Below are 19,355 nucleotides of genomic sequence, written 5' to 3' on the forward strand. Positions count from 1 at the left end.
AAGGTGGCTCATGAGGAGCAACGTCTTCAGGGCGCATCTTCAGCTACTTTGACATCCCTCCAGCAGCAGCACCAGGTGACATTTTCTAGTTTATTCAGTTGGGGCCCCCCTCGGGCTGCATCATCCCAATGTCGCATGGGCTTGTCCCTGCGGCGCCTATCCTTTTTGCATCTTTAGTTTACCTTGTTGGGGGCGCCCCTCGGGCTGCATTATCCCCAAGTCACGTGGGTCCGTCCCTGCGGCATGTATCGTTCTTGCATCTATCTGGACTAGCTTTACCTCCTTCCATGAGTCACTTTAAGATTATTATATACCTGTCTGGTACTTCGATACCATGAGCGTCGTACGCCCTTGCAAACCCACCCACGACCGCCTCATGATTAAGGACGGGCATGACGTCTGTGCTCGGGTCCGTCCCTGCATCATCGATAAACCTAACACTACAAAAAAATACACTTCTATGATGATACGTCTTTGTCACAGTAGGTCGCGTTTTCTGTCATGCATGTACATCCATGACAAATTTATGACAAAATCAAGATAATCATACTTGTGCTATCGTAGAAGTGTTCCATGACATTGCCAAAATTATCATCACGGATGTGTCCACTTCCATGACGATAAACCGTGTGTCACAGAAGTGCTTTCGTCAAGGGTGACCGACACGTGGCATCCACCGTAACGGAATGCCGTTAAGCTATCGGGTCGGATTTTGGATCCGATAACCCGTTAACAGCCACGACCAATCCCGATTTTCCACGTGTAAAATTCTCATTGGCTGACGGATCCGCGCGTCAGCTCCGCGTTAGCATAGGTGTCACTCATCCAACGGTCGAGATGGGCCTATGATATGTTGACACGTGGACCGGCCCAAAAGTGGCCCACAAAGTTTAAATGGGTCGGCCCAATCGAAGGCCCATAAGATTTAGCAGACCATAATGGGCCGGTCCAGCTAAAGGCCCACAAAATTTAGCGGACCATAATGGGCCGGCCCAGCTAAAGGCCCACATGATTTTGCAGACCATAATGGGCTGGCCCAGCTAAAGGCCCACAAGATTTTGCGGACCACAATGGGCCGGCCCAGCTAAAGGCCCATAAGATTCTACAGACGATAAATGGGTCGGCCCAGCTAAAGGCCCAACATTCTCTGTCAAATTGGCCCGTCAACGGCCTGTCCTAAACTTGTCATCAACGTGGCCCATGGTCACTTCTGGCCCGTTAATAGTCCGCTAAGTAATTGGGCCGAATTACGGCCCGGTGTATTTCCGGCCTGTTAAAGGTCCGACTTCATTTGGGCCCATTTACAGGCCATCAAAACTTTCGGCCCATAAACGACCATGAAGGATTTGGGTCATATTCGGCCATGTCTGACATTCAGCCTGTTAGAGGCCCACTATAGCTTTGGGCCACTTTCGGCATGTTGTCATTTTCGGCCTATTAACGCCGGACGTAAACCATGGGCCATATGTGGCCCAACGTCATATCGGGCCCATTAATGGCCCATATAAAAATGACGATAATCTAGCCTGAACAAAGTTCCGGCCTGTTAAAGGCCCGTGTATTAGGTCGGCGCATTTACGGCCCATCCGAATTTCGGCCTGTCAAAGATCCGCATTGTAAATGGGCCACCATTTCGCCCTGCTAAGTCCAGTGGGTTATTTGGCACAATCAGGGCCCAATCTCACTTTCGGTCTATTAAAGGCCCATGTTTTTATGGGCTCGAGATATTTGCACCTGTAAACGGCCTATTTTTAGTGAGGGCCCAAATTATGTTTAGGCCTGTTGCACAGGCCTACCAGAAACATATGAAAGCTTATGCTGATTTAGGCCCAGATATTTTTAGTGGGCTACATGCTAATTTCGGCCCGTAATTTTTTTTAGCCCAATTGGAATGGGCCTGACGAATATTGGCATGTTGGGCTCCTATGAAGCTTTCGGCCGAATACATTACTAAGATAAACCTACACTATACAAAAATAGCGTCGTAATTACTCCAGCCTGAGGCAGCATCATAAATGTTGTATCACAACAAAATAAATTCCAACCATACAACAAAAGGCCTGTTGGCATAAAGTTTACAGTCCTTCCAGATAAAAGCGCCATCAGATGTATAGAAGCACAGATCATTTGATCCGAGTGCTAATGTTTCAGGCTGTAGAATCTGATCGAGCAGCACGATCTCCACCTATTTTCCGCCATTACTCTTGAACAACGAAGCGAATGTATGATAGTCTGGTTTCAAAACCATTCATATCTTGACGACATTTCTCAACCACTATTCTTGTTTCTGAAACAACGTCCATTAGGGATTGGACTTGTGTCTGGAGCACAGATATATCACTCTGTCTAGCAGGAAGATTTTGTTGAGTAGGCGATTTGGACGAGGTTACCTTGACAACCAGCCCAGAATTACGCAGGAAGGTGCTTTTTGCACTGTTAGTGGAGAGATACTGACGCACTGCATCAAGAGGTGACATTATGCCTGTAGTACCCTCGTCACCTTCAGGTGGTTGTGGCTGTTCAATCATTTGTTCCATAGCTTCCTGAAATTTTGAACTTGTAGATTAGTGTACCAGATAAGTTACTAATGAGACAAAAACAAACAAAGTAGGTTAAACGTTTATACATAACTTATTTTGGTGAACTACTGTAATACATTAGCATGTATTGTAGTGCCAACTACATAATAAAATCACTTTCGGAACATATGTCCATGTAGCATGCCTACTGTATTGTCTATTTCCTCACATTCGTTGACATCTAAGGATAAAGAGACATGGTTTAAAGTAGGATGAACATAGTATGACATCATTCATATCATGGGCAAACAGATATAAAACAAACAGGCTATTTTATCATTGTGTGAGCACGTGAACATAACAACTAGATTACAGATCAAGACCAAAAGAATATCCTTCATCTCTTTTAAACCATGTAAGGTGAAATGATACGTTAAAACAATTGTGAATAAAAGTGAATAGAGTAACTCACATTGGCTGCAAACCAAGTAGTTAAATGAACACATCACAGTACCAATAAGTTCAAGGCAGGAGGAGTAAAAGGACTTACAACAGCGGCTTGAACTGGTGTGCTCATGCCCTTCATCTTGCTGGTGTGGCAATCCTTGAAGATTTGCACTACATTAGGTTCAGGTTCTTTTTGGTCCGCACAGGCTTTCCTCTGTATTTGGAACAAGTAAATATAGATACGATAATATGGCAAAAAAGAAGAAGGAAGTAGCAGCTATTTACAAGAGCCTCGCAGTGTGCAATATAGCTACGAGATCCTGTTGTCTGTTGGAATTTCACTTTAGAACAGTTGGTTTTATTCTTCAAACAGTTAGACTAGAAGAAGATACACTTGTAAGGCACATACATAAATACAGTTGGGGAACATAGTAATTTCAAAAATTTCCTACGCACACGCAAGATCATGGTGATGCATAGCAACGATAGGGGAGAGTGTGTCCACGTACCCTCGTAGACCGAAAGCGGAAGCGTTAGCACAACGCGGTTGATGTAGTCGTACGTCTTCATGATCCGACCAATCAAGTACCGAACGCACGACACCTCTGAGTTCTACACACGTTCAACTCGATGACGTCCCTCGAACTCCGATGCAGCCGAGTGTTGAGGGAGAGTTTTGTCAGCACGACAGCGTGGTGACGGTGATGATGTTCTACCGACACAGGGCTTTGCCTAAGCACCGCTACGATATGATCGAGGTGGATTATGGTGGAGGGGGCACCGCACACGGCTAAGAGATCAAGAGATCAATTGTTGTGTCTTTGGGGTGCCCCTGCCCCCGTATATAAAGGAGTGGAGGAGAGGGAGGGCCGGCCCTCTCTATGGCGCGCCCTAGGGGAGTCCTACTCCCAACGGGAGTAGGATTCCCCCTTTCCTAGTAGAACTAGGAGCCCTTCCAAGTAGTAGGAGTAGGAGGGAAGGAAAGGGAAGGGAAAAGGAGAAGGAAGGAAGGGGGCGCCCCCTCCCTAGTCCAATTCGGACCAGCCCATGGGGAGGGGTGCGGCCACCCTTTGAGGCCTTTCTCTCCTTTCCCGTATGGCCCATTAAGGCCCAATACGAATTCCCGTAACTCCCAGGTACTCCCGAAAATACCCGAGTCACTCGGAACCTTTCCAATGTTCGAATATAGTCGTCCAATATATCGATCTTTACGTCTTGACAATTTCCAGACTCCTCGTCATGTCCCCGATCTTATCCGGGACTCTGAACTCCTTCGGTACATCAAAACACATAAACTCATAATATAACCGTCATCGAACTTTAAGCGTGTGGACCCTACAGGTTCGAGAACTATGTAGACATGACCGAGACACGTCTCCGGTCAATAACCAATAGCGGAATCCTGGATGCTCATATTGGCTCCTACATATTCTACGAAGATCTTTATCGGTCACACCGCATAACAACATACGTTGTTCCCTTTGTCATCAGTATGTTACTTGCCCGAGATTCGATCGTCGGTATCTCAATACCTAGTTCAATCTTGTTACCGGCAAGTCTCTTTACTCGTTCCGTAATATATCATCCCGCAACTAACTCATTAGTTGCAATGCTTGCAAGGCTTATAGTGATGTGCATTACCGAGTGGGCCCAGAGATACCTCTCCGACAATCGAAGTGACAAATCCTAATCTCGAAATACGCCAACCCAACAAGTACCTTCGGAGACACCTGTAGAGCACCTTTATAATCACCCAGTTACGTTGTGACGTTTGGTGGCACACAAAGTGTTCCTCCGGTAAACGGGAGTTGCATAATCTCATAGTCATAGGAACATGTATAAGTCATGAAGAAAGCAATAGCAACAAACTAAACGATCAAGTGCTAAGCTAACGTAATGGGTCAAGTCAATCACATCATTCTCCTAATGATGTGATCCCGTTAATCAAATGACAACTCATGTCTATGGTTAGGAAACATAACCATCTTTGATCAACGAGCTAGTCAAGTAGAGGCATACTAGTGACACTCTGTTTGTCTATGTATTCACACATGTATTATGTTTCTGGTTAATACAATTCTAGCATGAATAATAAACATTTATCATGATATAAGGAAATAAATAATAACTTTATTATTGCCTCTAGGGCATATTTCCTTCAGTCTCCCACTTGCACTAGAGTCAATAATCTAGTTCACATCGCCATGTGATTTAACATCAATAGTTCACATCACCATGTGATTAACACCCATAGTTCACATCATCATGTGACCAACACCCAAAGGGTTTACTAGAGTCAATAATCTAGTTCACAGCGCTATGTGGTTAATACCCAACGAGTACTAAGGTGTGATCATGTTTTGCTTGTGAGGGAAGTTTAGTCAACGGGTCTGCTACATTTAGATCCGTATGTATTTTGCAAATTTCTATGTCAACAATGCTTTGCACAGAGCTACTCTAGCTAATTGCTCCCACTTTAAATATGTATCCAAATTGAGACTTTGAGTCATCTGGATCAGTGTCAAAACTTGCATCGACGTAACCCTTTACAACGAACCTTTTGTCACCTCCATAATCGAGAAACATATCCTTATTCCACTAACGATAATTTTGACCAATGTCCAGTGATCTACTCCTAGATCACTATTGTACTCCCTTGCCAAACTCAGCACAGGGTATACAATAGGTCTGGTACACAGCATGGCATACTTTATAGAACCTATGGCTAAGGCATAGGGAATGACTTACATTCTCTCTCTATCTTCTACCGTGGTTAGGTTTTGAGCCTTACTCAACTTCACACCTTGTAACACAGGCAAGAACTCCTTCTTTGACTGTTCCATTTTGAACTACTTCAAAATCTTGTCAAGGTATGTACTCATTGAAAAACTTATCAAGCATCTTAATCTATCTCTATAGATCTTGATGCTCAATATGTAAGCAGCTTCACCGAGGTCTTTCTTTGAAAAACTCCTTTCAAACATTCCTTTATGCTTTGCAGAATAATTCTACATTATCTCCGATCAACAATATGTCATTCACATATACTTATCAAACATGCTGTAGTGCTCCCACTCACTTTCTTGTAAATACAGGCTTCACCGCAAGTCTGTATAAAACTATATGCTTTGATCAACTTATCAAAGCGTATATTCCAACTCCGAGATGCTTGCACGAGTCCATAGATGGATCACTGGAGCTTGCATATTTTGTTAGTACCATCAGGATTGACAAAACCTTCTGGTTGCATCATATACAACTCTTCTTTAATAAATCCATTAAGGAATGCAGTTTTGTTTATCTATTTGCGAGATTTCATAAAATGCGGCAATTGCTAACATGATTCGGACAGACTTAAGCATAGATACGAGTGAGAAACTCTCATCGTAGTCAACACCTTGAACTTGTCAAAAACCTTTTTGCGACAATTCTAGCTTTGTAGATAGTAACACTACTATCAGCGTCCGTCTTCCTCTTGAAGATCCATTTAATCTCAATGGCTCGCCGATCAATGGGCAAGTCAATCAAACTCCATACTTTGTTCTCATACATGGATCTCATCTCAGATTTCATGGCCTCAAGCCATTTCGCGGAATCTGGGCTTATCATCGCTTCCTCATAATTCGTAGGCTCGTCATGGTCAAGTAACATGACCTCCAGAACAGGATTACCGTACAACTCTGGTGCGGATCTCACTCTGGTTTACCTACGAGGTTCGGTAGCAACTTGATCTAAAGTTACATGATCCTCATCATTAGCTTCCTCACTAATTGGTGTAGTAGTCAGAGGAACATATTTCTGTGATGAACTACTTTCCAATAAGGGACTAGGTACAGTTACCTCATCAAGTTCTACTTTCCTCCCACTCACTTCTTTCGAGAGAAACTCCTTCTCTAGAAAGGATCCATTCTCAGCAATGAATATCTTGCCTTCAGATCTGTGATAGAAGGTGTACCCAACATTTTCTTTTGGGTATCCTATGAAGACGCACTTCTCCGATTTGGGTTTGAGCTTATCAGGTTGAAACTTTTTCACATAAGCATTGCAACCTCAAACTTTAAGAAACGACAGCTTAGGTTTCTTGCCAAACCATAGTTCATACGGTGTCGTCTCAACGGATTTAGATGGTGCCCTATTTAACGGGAATGCAGTTGTCTCTAATGCATAACCCCAAAATGATAGTGGTAGATCGGTAAGAGACATCATAGATCGCACCATATCTAATAAAGTACGGTTATGACAGTCGTACACACCATTACACTCTGGTGTTCCAGGTGGCATGAGTAGTGAAACTATTTCACATTGTTTTAACTGAAGGCCAAACTCTTAACTCAAATATTTTACCTCTGTGATCATATCGTAGAAACTTTTATTTTCTTGTTACGATGATTCTCCACTTCACTCTAAAATTCTTTGAACTTTTCAAATGTTTCAGACTTGTGTTTCATTAAGTAGATATACCCATATCTACTCAAATCATCTGTGAAGGTCAGAAAATAACGATACTTGCCGTGAGCCTTAACACTCATCGGACCGCATACATCAGTATGTATTATTTCCAATAAGTCAGTTGCTCGCTCCATTGTTCCGGAGAACGGAGTCTTAGTCATCTTGCCCATGAGGCATGGTTCGCAAGCATCAAGTGATTCATAATCAAGTGATTCCAAAAGTCCATCAGCATGGAGTTTCTTCATGCACTTTACACCAATATGACCTAAACGGCAGTACCACAAATAAGTTGCACTATCATTATTAACTTTGCATCTTTTGGTTTCAATATTATGAATATGTGTATCACTACGATCGAGATCCAACGAACCATTTTCATTGGGTGTGTAACCATATAAGGTTTTATTCATGTAAACAGAACAACAATTTATTCTCTTACTTAAATGAATAACTGTATTGCAATAAACATGATCAAATCATATTCATGCTCAACGCAAACACCAAATAACACTTATTTAGGTTCAACACTAATCCTGAAAGTATAGGGAGTGTGCGATGATGATCATATCAATCTTGGAACCACTTCCAACACACATCGTCACTTCACCCTTAACTAGTCTCTGTTCATTCTGCAACTCCCGTTTCGAGTTACTACTCTTAGCAACTAAACCAGTATAAAATACCGAGGGGTTGCTACGAACACTAGTAAAATACACATCAATAATCTGTATATCAAATATACCTTTGTTCACTTTGCCATCCTTCTTATCCGCCAAATACTTGGGGCAGTTCCGCTTCCAATGACCAGTCCCTTTGCAGTAGAAGCACTTAGTCTCAGGCTTAGGACCAGACTTGGGCTTCTTCACTTGAGCAGCAACTTGCTTGCCGTTCTTATTGAAGTTCCCCTTCTTCCCTTTGCCCTTTTCTTGAAACTAGTGGTCCTGTCTACCATCAACACTTGATATTTTTCTTGATTTCTACCTTCATTGATTTCAGTATTACGAAGAGCTTGGGAATCGTTTCCGTTATCCCTTGCATATCATAGTTCATCACAAAGTTCTACTAACTTGGTGATGGTGACTAGAGAATTCTATCAATCACTATCTTATCTGGAAGATTAATTCCCACTTGATTCAAGCGATTGTAGTACCCAGACAATCTGAGCACATGCTCACTGCTTGAGCTATTCTCCTCCATCTTTTTAGCTATAGAACTTGTTGGAGACTTCATATCTCTCAACTCGGGTATTTGCTTGAAATATTAACTTCAACTCCTGGAACATCTCATATGGTCCATGACATTCAAAACGTCTTTGAAGTCCCGATTCTAAGCCGTTAAGCATGGTGCACTAAACTATCAAGTAGTCATCATATTGAGCTAGCCAAACGTTCATAACGTCTGCATCTACTCCTGCAATAGGTCAGTCACCTAGCGGTGCATCAAAGACATAATTCTTCTGTGCAGCAATGGGGATAATCCTCAGATCATGGATCCAATCCACATCATTGCTACTAACATTTTTGAACATAATTTTTCTCTAGGAACACAATAAACTGGGAGCAACATCGCGAGCTATTGATCTACAACATAGATATGCTAATACTATCAGGACTAAGTTCATGATAAATTAAAGTTCAATTAATCATATTACTTAAGAAGTCCCACTTAGACAGACATCCCTCTAATCTTCTAAGTGATCACGTGATCCATATCAACTAAACCATGTCCGATCATCACGTGAGATGGAGTAGTTTCAATGGTGAACATCACTATGTTGATCATATCTACTATATGATTCACGCTCGACCTTTCGGTCTCTGTGTTCCGAGGCCATATCTGTTATATGCTAGGCTTGTCAAGTTTAACCTGAGTATTCCGCGTGTGCAACTGTTTTGCACCCGTTGTATTTGAACGTAGAGCCTGTCACACCCGATCGTCACGTGGTGTCTCAGCACAAAGAACTTTCGCAACGGTGCATACTCAGGGAGAACACTTATACCTTGATAATTTAGTGAGAGATTATCTTATAAAGCTACTGCCGAACTAAGCAAAATAAAATGTATAAAAGATAAACATCACATGCAATCATAATATGTGACATGATATGGCCATCATCATCTTGTGCCTTTGATCTCCATCTCCAAAGCATCGTCATGATCTCCATCGTCACCAGCATGACACCATGATCTACATCATCTTGATCAATATCAATGTGTCGTCACATGGTTGTCTCGCCAACAATTGCTCTTGCAACTATTGCTATCGCATAGCGATAAAGTAAAGCAATTATTTGGCGCTTGCATCTTATGCAATAGAGAGATACCATAAGGCTTTTGCCTATTGCCGATAACTTCAACAAAACATGATCATCTCATACAACAACTTATATCTCATCACGTCTTGACCATATCACATCACAACATGCCCTGCAAAAACAAGTTAGACGTCCTCTACTTTGTTGTTACAAGTTTTACGTGGCTGCTATGGGCTGAGCAAGAACCGTTCTTACCTACGCATCAAAACCACAATGATAGTTTGTCAAGTTGGTGATGTTTTAACCTTCGCAAGGACCGGGCGTAGCCACACTCGGTTGACTAAAGTTGGAGAAACTGGCACCCGCCAGCCACCTGTGTGCAAAGCACGTCGGTAGAACTAGTCTTGTGTAAGCGTACGCGTAATGTCGGTCCGGGCCGCTTCATCCAACAATACGCCGAACCAAAGTGTGCTGGTAAGCAGTATGACTTATATCGCCCACAACTCACTTGTATTCTACTCGTGCATATTACATCAACGCATAAAACCTGGCTCGGATGCCACTGTTGGGGAACGTAGTAATTTCAAAAAATTTCTACGCACATGCAAGATCATGGTGATGCATAGCAATGATAGGGGAGAGTGTGTCCACGTACCCTCATAGACCAAAAGCAGAAGCGTTAGCACAACGCGGTTGATGTAGTCGTACGTCTTCACGATCCGACCGATCAAGTACCAAACGCACGGCACCTCCGAGTTCTGCACACGTTCAACTCGATGACGTCCCTCGAACTCCGATCCAGCCGAGTGTTGAGGGAGAGTTTCGTCAGCACGACGGCGTGGTGACGGTGATGATGTTCTACCGACGTAGGGCTTCGCCTAAGCACCGCTACGATATGATCGAGGTGGATTATGGTGGAGGGGGGCACCGCACACGGCTAAGAGATCAAGATATCAATTGTTGTGTCTTTGGGGTGCCCCCTGCCCCCGTATATAAAGGAGTAGAGGAGAGGGAGGGCCGACCCTCTCTATGGCGCGCCCTAGGGGAGTCCTACTCCCATCGGGAGTAGGATTCCCCCTTTCCTAGTAGAACTAGGAGCCCTTCCAAATAGTAGGAGTAGGAGGGAAGGAAAGGGAAGGGAAAAGGAGAAGGAAGCAAGGGGGCGCCCCCCTTCCTAGTCCAATTCGGACCAGCCCATGGGGAGGGGTGCAGCCACCCTTTGAGGCCTTTCTCTCCTTTCCGGTATGGCCCATTAAGGCCCAATACGAATTCCCGTAACTCCCCGGTACTCCCGAAAATACCCGAATCACTCGGAACCTTTCCGATGTCTGAATATAGTCGTCCAATATATCGATCTTTACGTCTCGACCATTTCGAGACTCCTCGTCATGTCCCCGACCTCATCCGGGACTCCGAAATCCTTCGGTACATCAAAACTCATAAACTCATAATATAACCGTTATCGAACTTTAAGTGTGCGGACCCTACGGGTTCGAGAACTATGTAGACATGACCGAGACACGTCTCCGGTCAATAACCAATAGCGGAACCTGGATGCTCATATTGGCTCCTACATATTCTACGAAGATCTTTATCGGTCAAACCGCATAACAACATACGTTGTTCCCTTTGTCATCGGTATGTTACTTGCCCGAGATTCGATCGTCGGTATCTCAATACCTAGTTCAATCTTGTTACCGGCAAGTCTCTTTACTCGTTCCGTAATACATCATCCCGCAACTAACTCATTAGTTGCAATGCTTGCAAGGCTTATAGTGATGTGCATTACCGAGTGGGCCCAGAGATACCTCTCCGACAATCAGAGTGACAAATCCTAATCTCGAAATACGCCAACCCAACAAGTACCTTCGGAGACACCTATAGAGCACCTTTATAATCACCCAGTTACATTGTGACGTTTGGTGGCACACAAAGTGTTCCTCCGGTAAACGGGAGTTGCATAATCTCATAGTCATAGGAACATGTATAAGTCATGAAGAAAGAAATAGCAACAAACTAAACGATCAAGTGCTAAGCTAACGGAATGGGTCAAGTCAATCACATCATTCTCCTAATGATGTGATCCCGTTAATCAAATGACAACTCATGTCTATGGTTAGGAAACATAACCATCTTTGATCAATGAGCTAGTCAAGTAGAGGCATACTAGTGACACTCTGTTTGTCTATGTATTCACACATGTATTGTGTTTCCGGTTAATACAATTCTAGCATGAATAATAAACATTTATCATGATATAAGGAAATAAATAATAACTTTATTATTGCCTCTAGGGCATATTTCCTTCAAATACAAGTTCAATATGTGGTCTGATCAAATACATATAGCCTACCTGATACTTTGGATCAGACCAGTGTTTAACGAGGGTTGTCCAGTCTTCATCTGTAATATATTCCACTGGAGATGTTTGGGCGATTTCATTGTTAGCCTTGCCTTCGAAGTGAGATTTTCTAAGGTGGTACCGATACTGTCACAGAGCAGACTGAAAAACATGAGTGCATGCTTGTTTAGTTGCATCATCTTTCGGATCCAACTTGAACCTCATATGTTGAAAAAAGAATGTGAGTCTTATTAGGAGGAATCTAGAAAGTATGGGACAGAGCAAGACAATATTACTAATTGCGATGAATAACATTACTTACGGATAAATGGTCAAGGAAGGTGTTAAACTGGGTATTGTCTTTCTCATTCCTGTACTGGATCCACGTTGGGAGGATACGTGCATGACACCTAACGGCAACGGCTGCCTCTGATACTAACTTAGCTGACTCTGTAGCATCATGCGGCTTTTTAAACCTGCCTCAAAATGGATCTCCATTCTTCCTCCTTTAGATTTTGTTAATCTGTCAAGCATTATCCCTGATTTCTGTTTCCGCTTGCGTCGTGGTGCTAGTTCAACAACGAATATGGAAAGTGTTAGTGTACATCAAACTATGAGAGTACATATAAAGGAGCATGCAACTGCAACTTGACTCGGTCAGGTACCGTCTTGGTGTTGATGCTCATGAGGTTTATCTGATCTTGCCAAGTCCTATTGTGTCAGCAGTGCTTCAGAAGTAGTGTTAGGTGTGAAGGCAGCTTGGGAACTGGCCAGTTCCGGAGTAAACGAACGATTAACTGGTTGATATGCTGGTACAGTTGAAGCGGATGCTGCAGCTGGTGGAGCAGGTGATACTGTGTTTGTAGATTTAGCCGGTGGACTTGGACCTTCTACTGCACTATAAGTACCAGCAGAATCTCGATGGCAGAACCTTTTCCGTTTCACCTGACGAATAACAGCACTCCCTACTATATTATTTTCCTTGCTCTTTTTTGACTTTGCCATGTCAAGCTGTACCCACAACACAAAAGAATAAAATCACTCTTCAGAACTCATTGATGCATGATACAGACAAGCAATACTTTGATGTAAGACAATCGTATGAGGATGGAATATGTAATAAAAACAGGACAGCATGACATATTAACAGCTACGATGTGCAAACTAAGCAGAAGGATTTTCAAGGAAATAGAAGTAATGCAAGCTAGACACCATATGAAAGATGCAACCAATATTACTCTGCCAAGTTAAAAGTGTATTGTCATAAGTGGCAATTCGAAAAATTATAAGCAGTACAACATAGAAATCAATGCAAGATGCAACCACTATCAAACTGCCATGTTAAAAGCGTCCAATCATGAGTGACTGATGCGGGATACACAACAGCAGTACTTTGATGTAAGAACATGGTATGATAGATAGATGCACTGTATTCTAGACACAGAAAGCCATGTCATATGCACATGTATAACATATAAACTCAGCAGGTGCAATTTAATCAAAATAGAAGAAATACATGCTAGACAACATATGCAACATGAAACCAATTATCACACTGTCAACTTAGAGCAAGCACCTGCGATGGTGGAGTACGGGGGATGAACTCATCATGTAGACTTGACTTCAACTTCATTAGCAGTAGCAGTGGAAAATCTAGAGAGTCTTTGTTTGCGTCGGTGCGGGGGACCACCAAGATCCCCCAACTTACTCTTTTCCTTCCTATTTTCTAATATTGCCTTATGAAGTCAAAACCACAAGAAGATGAATAAAATTAGCTCTGCATAACTGGTTGATGCATGGTACAGACGAACACTACTTTGATGTAAGGCAAGCGCATGATAGGAGGATGGAATATATACAAAAAAAGACAGTGTTTCATATTCACACGTACGATAGGAGGATGGAATATGTATGAAAAAACAGTAAGCGGAAGGCATTTCAACAAAAGTAGAAGAAATGAAAGCTAGGCACCATATGAACATGCAACCAATATCGCTCTATCAGGTAAAAAGTGTCTCATCGTAAGTGCCATTTCAAGAAATTAGAAGCAGTACAAGCTAGAAGACAATGCAAGATGCAACCTACATCACAGTCCCAAGTTAAATGTGTCTTATGGGTAAGTGATCGTTGCAGGTATAAGTTGTAAGCTACGCAGATGCAATTCAACATAATCAGAAGCAATGCAAACTAGACATCATACAGAAAACGCAACCACGTATAACAGTTCCAAGTAAGAGCAAGCACCTGTGATGGTGGAGTAGGGGAGATGTGCTCATCATGTACACGTATGTTCTAGAAACAGGAACACGTGTCATATTCACAGGCATTATGTGTAAAGTAAGCAGATGCAATTCAAGTTAGAAGCAATACAAGCTAGACATCATACGCAACATGCAACCACATATAATAGTGTCAAGTTAGAGCAAGCACCTGTGATGGTGGAGTAGGGGAGATGTGCTCATCATCTACACAGCTACGTTGATTGTCTAGCCTTGTGTTGTCTTGTGAATCTTGTTGGGAGGATGGCGGAGTAGAATCTGTAGAGATCCCCTGTTTGAGTTGCTCCGAAGGACCACCATCATCCACTGCCGGACTAATTTCCTTCAGCTGTAATGATTTTGCATTGTGAAGTCAAACCGATAAGAAAAAGGAATAAAATTTTCTCTTCAGAACTCATTCATGCATGATACTGACGAACACTACTCGGATGAAAGGCAAACACATGATGCGAGGATGGAATATGTATGAAAAACAGGATGGTACGACATATTCACACCTATGATGTGGTAACTAAGGAGAAGGCATTTCAACAAATTAGAAGCACTATAAGCTAGACACCATATGAAAGATGCAACCAATATCACTCTGCCAAGTTCAAATTGTATACCGTTTCAACAAATTAGAAGCAGTACATGCTAGAAATCATATGCAAGACACAACCAACATCACAGTGGTGACTTAAAGGTGCCTTATCATAAGTGACTGATGCGGGATATGAAAGAATAGTAGTCTGATGTAGAAACAATAACACATGTCATATTCACAGGCATTATGTGTAAAGTAAGCAGATGCAATTCAACAAAGTTAGAAGCAATACAAGATATACATCATACGCAACATGCAACCACATATAATAGTGCCAACTTAGAGCAAGCACCTGTGATGGTGGAGTAGGGGAGATGTGCTCATCATCTACATTGCTACGTTGACTGTCTAGCCTTGCGTTGTCTTGCGAATCTTGTTGGGAGGATGGCAGAGTAGAATCTGTAGAGAACCTCCATTTCAGTTGCTCGGAAGGACCACCATCATCCAATTCCTTGCCAATTTCCTTCAGCTTTATTGATTTTGCATTGTGAGGTCATACCGACAAGAAAAAGGAATATCATTCGCACTTCAGAACTCATTCATTCAGGCAAAGTCATGATACGAGGATAGAATATGTATGAAAAATGGATGGCTTGACATATTCACACCTATGATGTGGTAACTAAGCAGAAGGCACTTCAACAGATTAGAAACACGCAAACCAATATCACATTGCCAACTTAAAGCTGAAGGAAATCATATTCAATACGCGAACCAATATCACATTGCCAACTTAAAGGTGTCCCATCATAAGTGACTGATGCAGGATACACAAGAAGAGTAGTTTCATGTAAGAACATGGTGTGATAGACAGATATAGTATGTACCAAAAACAGGAAAGCGTGTCATATTCACATGTATCATGTGTAAGCTAAGCAGATGCAGTTTACACTAATTAGGAGCAATACGAGCTAGACACCATATGCAACATGCAACCAGATATCACACTGCCAAGTTAGAGCAAGCACCTTGGATGGTGGAGTAGGGGAGCGGAGACTTGGACCTTGTAATGCACTATCACTACAAGGAGAATCGGTACAGATGCTCCGTTTATGTTGCTGCAGAGGACCACCATCATCGCCTTCCTTACTCTTTTCCTTCCTCTTTCTTGATTTTGCCTTGTCAAGTCAAACCCACAAGAAAAAGGAATAAAATTTGCTCTCCAGAACTCATTGATGCATGATACTGATGAACACTACTTTCATGTAAGGCAGCCGCATGATAGGAGGATGGAATATGTATGAAAAACAGGACGGCATGACATATTGACAAGTATGATGTATAAAGTGTAAACTAAGCACAAGGTGCTTGAACTTGTTAGAATCGATGCAAGCTAGAAGCCATATGAAAGATGAAACCAATATCACTCTGCCAAATTAAAAGGTTGCCCTAACAAATGTATTTGACCAAACTAGAAGCAATACATGGCAACATGCTAGAAATAATATGGAATATGCAACGAATAAAGGTGACTCATCGTAAGTGATTGATGAAGGATACAGAAGAGAGGTAGTTTCATGTAAGAACAAGGTTAACACATAGATGTAGTGTGTACCAAAAATAGAAAGGCATGTCATATTCACAGGTATAGTGTGTAAACTAAGCAGATGCAATTTACCCTAATTAGAAGCATTACAAGCTCGACACCGTATGCAACATGCAACCACATATCACACTGCGAAGTTAGAGCAAGCACCTGTGATGGTGGTGTAGGGGAAGTGCGGTCTTCAGGTACAGAGCTACGTTCAATATCTTCATTTAGGCTTGCTGTTTCTTGAGAATCATGTGGAGAGTATGAAATTTCATTCTTTATGAGAGTATTGCGTCTCATATTAACCCACGCGCATGATTGTCTCATCATAAGCGATAGACGTAGGATACACAAGAATAGTAGTTTGATGTAAGAAGATGGTGTGATAGGCAGATGTAGTATGTACCAAAAACAGGAAGGCGTGTCATATTCACATGTATAATGTGTAAGCTAAGGAGATGCAATTTAACAAATTTGGAGCATTCATGAGGGATACACAAGAAAAGTAGTTTGATGTAAGAACATGGTTAATAGAAAGACGTAGTATGTACCAAAATAGGAAGGCATGTCATATTCACAGGTATAATGTGTTAACTAAGCAGATGCAATTTACCCTAATTAGAAGCATTACAAGGTAGACACCATATGCAACATGCAACCACATATCACACAGCCAAGTAAGAGCAAGAACCTGCGATGGTGGTGTGGGGGAATTGCGGTGATCAACTAGAGAGCTACGTTGACTATCTTCATTTAGCTTTGCTGTTTCTTGAGATCCTGTGGGGAGGATGACACGACACTCTTTAAATGAGTAGGGCGTCTCATAGTAACCCACTCGGGTGACTGTCTCAACATAAGTGATTGACGAGGGATAAAAAAGAGCATTATTTTGATGTACGAACATGGTTAATAGACATATGTAGTATGTATCAAAAACAGGAAAGATGTCATTATCAAAGTTATAATGTGTAAAGTAAGCAGATGCAATTTAACAAAATTGGAAGCAATACAAGCTAGACACCATATGCAACATGCAACCACATTTGACAGTGCGAAGTTAAAGAAAGCACCTGGGATGGTTATGTGTGGCAATTGAGATCATCAGCTGCAGAGCTACGTTTACTGTCTCCAACTGCTGACACTGTACCCATTAGAGCGTTGAAACGCTTAGTGCTTATCTTTGAATTACACTGGAGCGACTTCTGTCTTTTCTTTTCTGCATTCATCAACACTGCATCAGAGTCTGAAAACCCCATGCATAAAAAAACAATAGTGTGAGTATGGGTGAAGTGTGTGCACAATTAGTACAGTGTAAAGGTAGCAGATAGCAGGTCGGTGAGAAATAAATGACGGGAGACATATGATAGCTCTACAACATGCATGGCACACTAAATTACTACAGGATTCTATGAAAATAACAGTCGACTGAAAGCAAATAGGTCAGTCCATTTTTTCTGCACCGTCCGATGTACAAAGAATGAAAAGATCGCCTTCATCTACCTCCAGCCAGTCAGTGTTGACGATCTTCCTCGAAACGCTAGCAACCACCGGCCCAGTATACCTCCCCTGCCTACGCCCTCCCCTCGACCTCACCGCACCGCCGTGCTTGGCACCCCCCGGCCATCCATTCAAGCCCCGCCGACCTCCAGATCGGGCGCAAGCAGCTCCTGCGCCCCACACCCCTATGATAGACACCGACGCGCCGCTTCCCCGAGGAACAGGCGGACTAGGTGCTCCGCGCGCCTAAGCGGGTGCTGCTTCTTTTAATTGCGGTTTGACAGACCCTGAATTGAAATCCAGGCGGGCTACTGACCTCTAGCAAAGGTGAAATAGTAAAAGGGAGGAAACCTTGTGCATTTAGTATCACGAAGAAGATGCAGTAAGAAGAGCTCAACTAGTTTCTTTCGTGGGATGAATACGGTGTGAGCGGAGACGTAAGATTTGCACGAATAAGGGAAGAGGAGTACCTCTTTCTGCTGGCAGTGTTGTGTCCTCCTTCTGTTTTTCTGACGATCTTCTTGTTGTTCACCGGAAACCAGAAATTGTGGAGGACGGTGCAGCCTTGGACGAACCCATGGCCAAGTTGTTGAGTGTGGTGCGGTGGCCGTCTGTCGGCGGCGGGGAAGCAGATCCGAGGCGGCGAACGATGGCGTAGCGGGAACAGCTTCGGCGCGGTGGACGGTTGCGATAGTCGAGCCGCAGCAGTGAGGCGCAGGACGGTGTAGTCGTAGTGGTTCTGGTATGGCGCACGTCGGCGTCGGCATCGTGGAGGCAGCTTTGCCTCGGCTTCAGCTGCTAACTCCTTGAGGGTGTTGCGGTTGAGGTTGCGTTGGACAACGACGTCGGGGTACCGGCTCCGGCGTGATGGAGGAGGGCGGCGGTGGATTGGCCGCTATGGGGTGGAGGACGGAGGAGCCTGGGGTTTCACGGCTGGTGGAGAGGGTGTTTTCGCGCCCACGGAGTATGAATGGGGAAATGAAGGGAGGCGGGGAACTAAGGGGGAACAATGTTTCGATTTGAGACGCGCTTGTTTGAAATTTGGGGAAAGTTACAAACTTTGCCCCCATCTAAAATTTTAGACATATTGCGGGTTGGGGGTAGGACAGTCATGTCAGGTGTCCCAAATGTGGGCGGGATAGATTTTGGCCGAGCGCATGGGTAGGCGCCCATGGCGTATGAATGCTTCTCGGAGGCAGTTGAGACATGCGTCTTGGTGAAGTTACAATCCTACCCCGGTTTAGACCTTTGGGCATCGGGCCGATAGGCTACACGGGCCAGAGTCAGGACCGTAATTTCCTACCACCAAAACATTAGTATCGCGCGGTTTCGGGTGACCAGAGGCCTATTTGGCGCTTTGTTCAATATTTGGGAGCAGAAGCATTAACGTTTTCGGTTCTCTTGAATTGAACTTTCAGGATTTGTCAAACTTCACAAATCTTTACTCTTGAA

This window comes from Triticum aestivum, chromosome 2A (genome assembly GCF_018294505.1).
Source record: "Triticum aestivum cultivar Chinese Spring chromosome 2A, IWGSC CS RefSeq v2.1, whole genome shotgun sequence".
In the NCBI taxonomy this organism is placed as follows: domain Eukaryota; kingdom Viridiplantae; phylum Streptophyta; class Magnoliopsida; order Poales; family Poaceae; genus Triticum; species Triticum aestivum.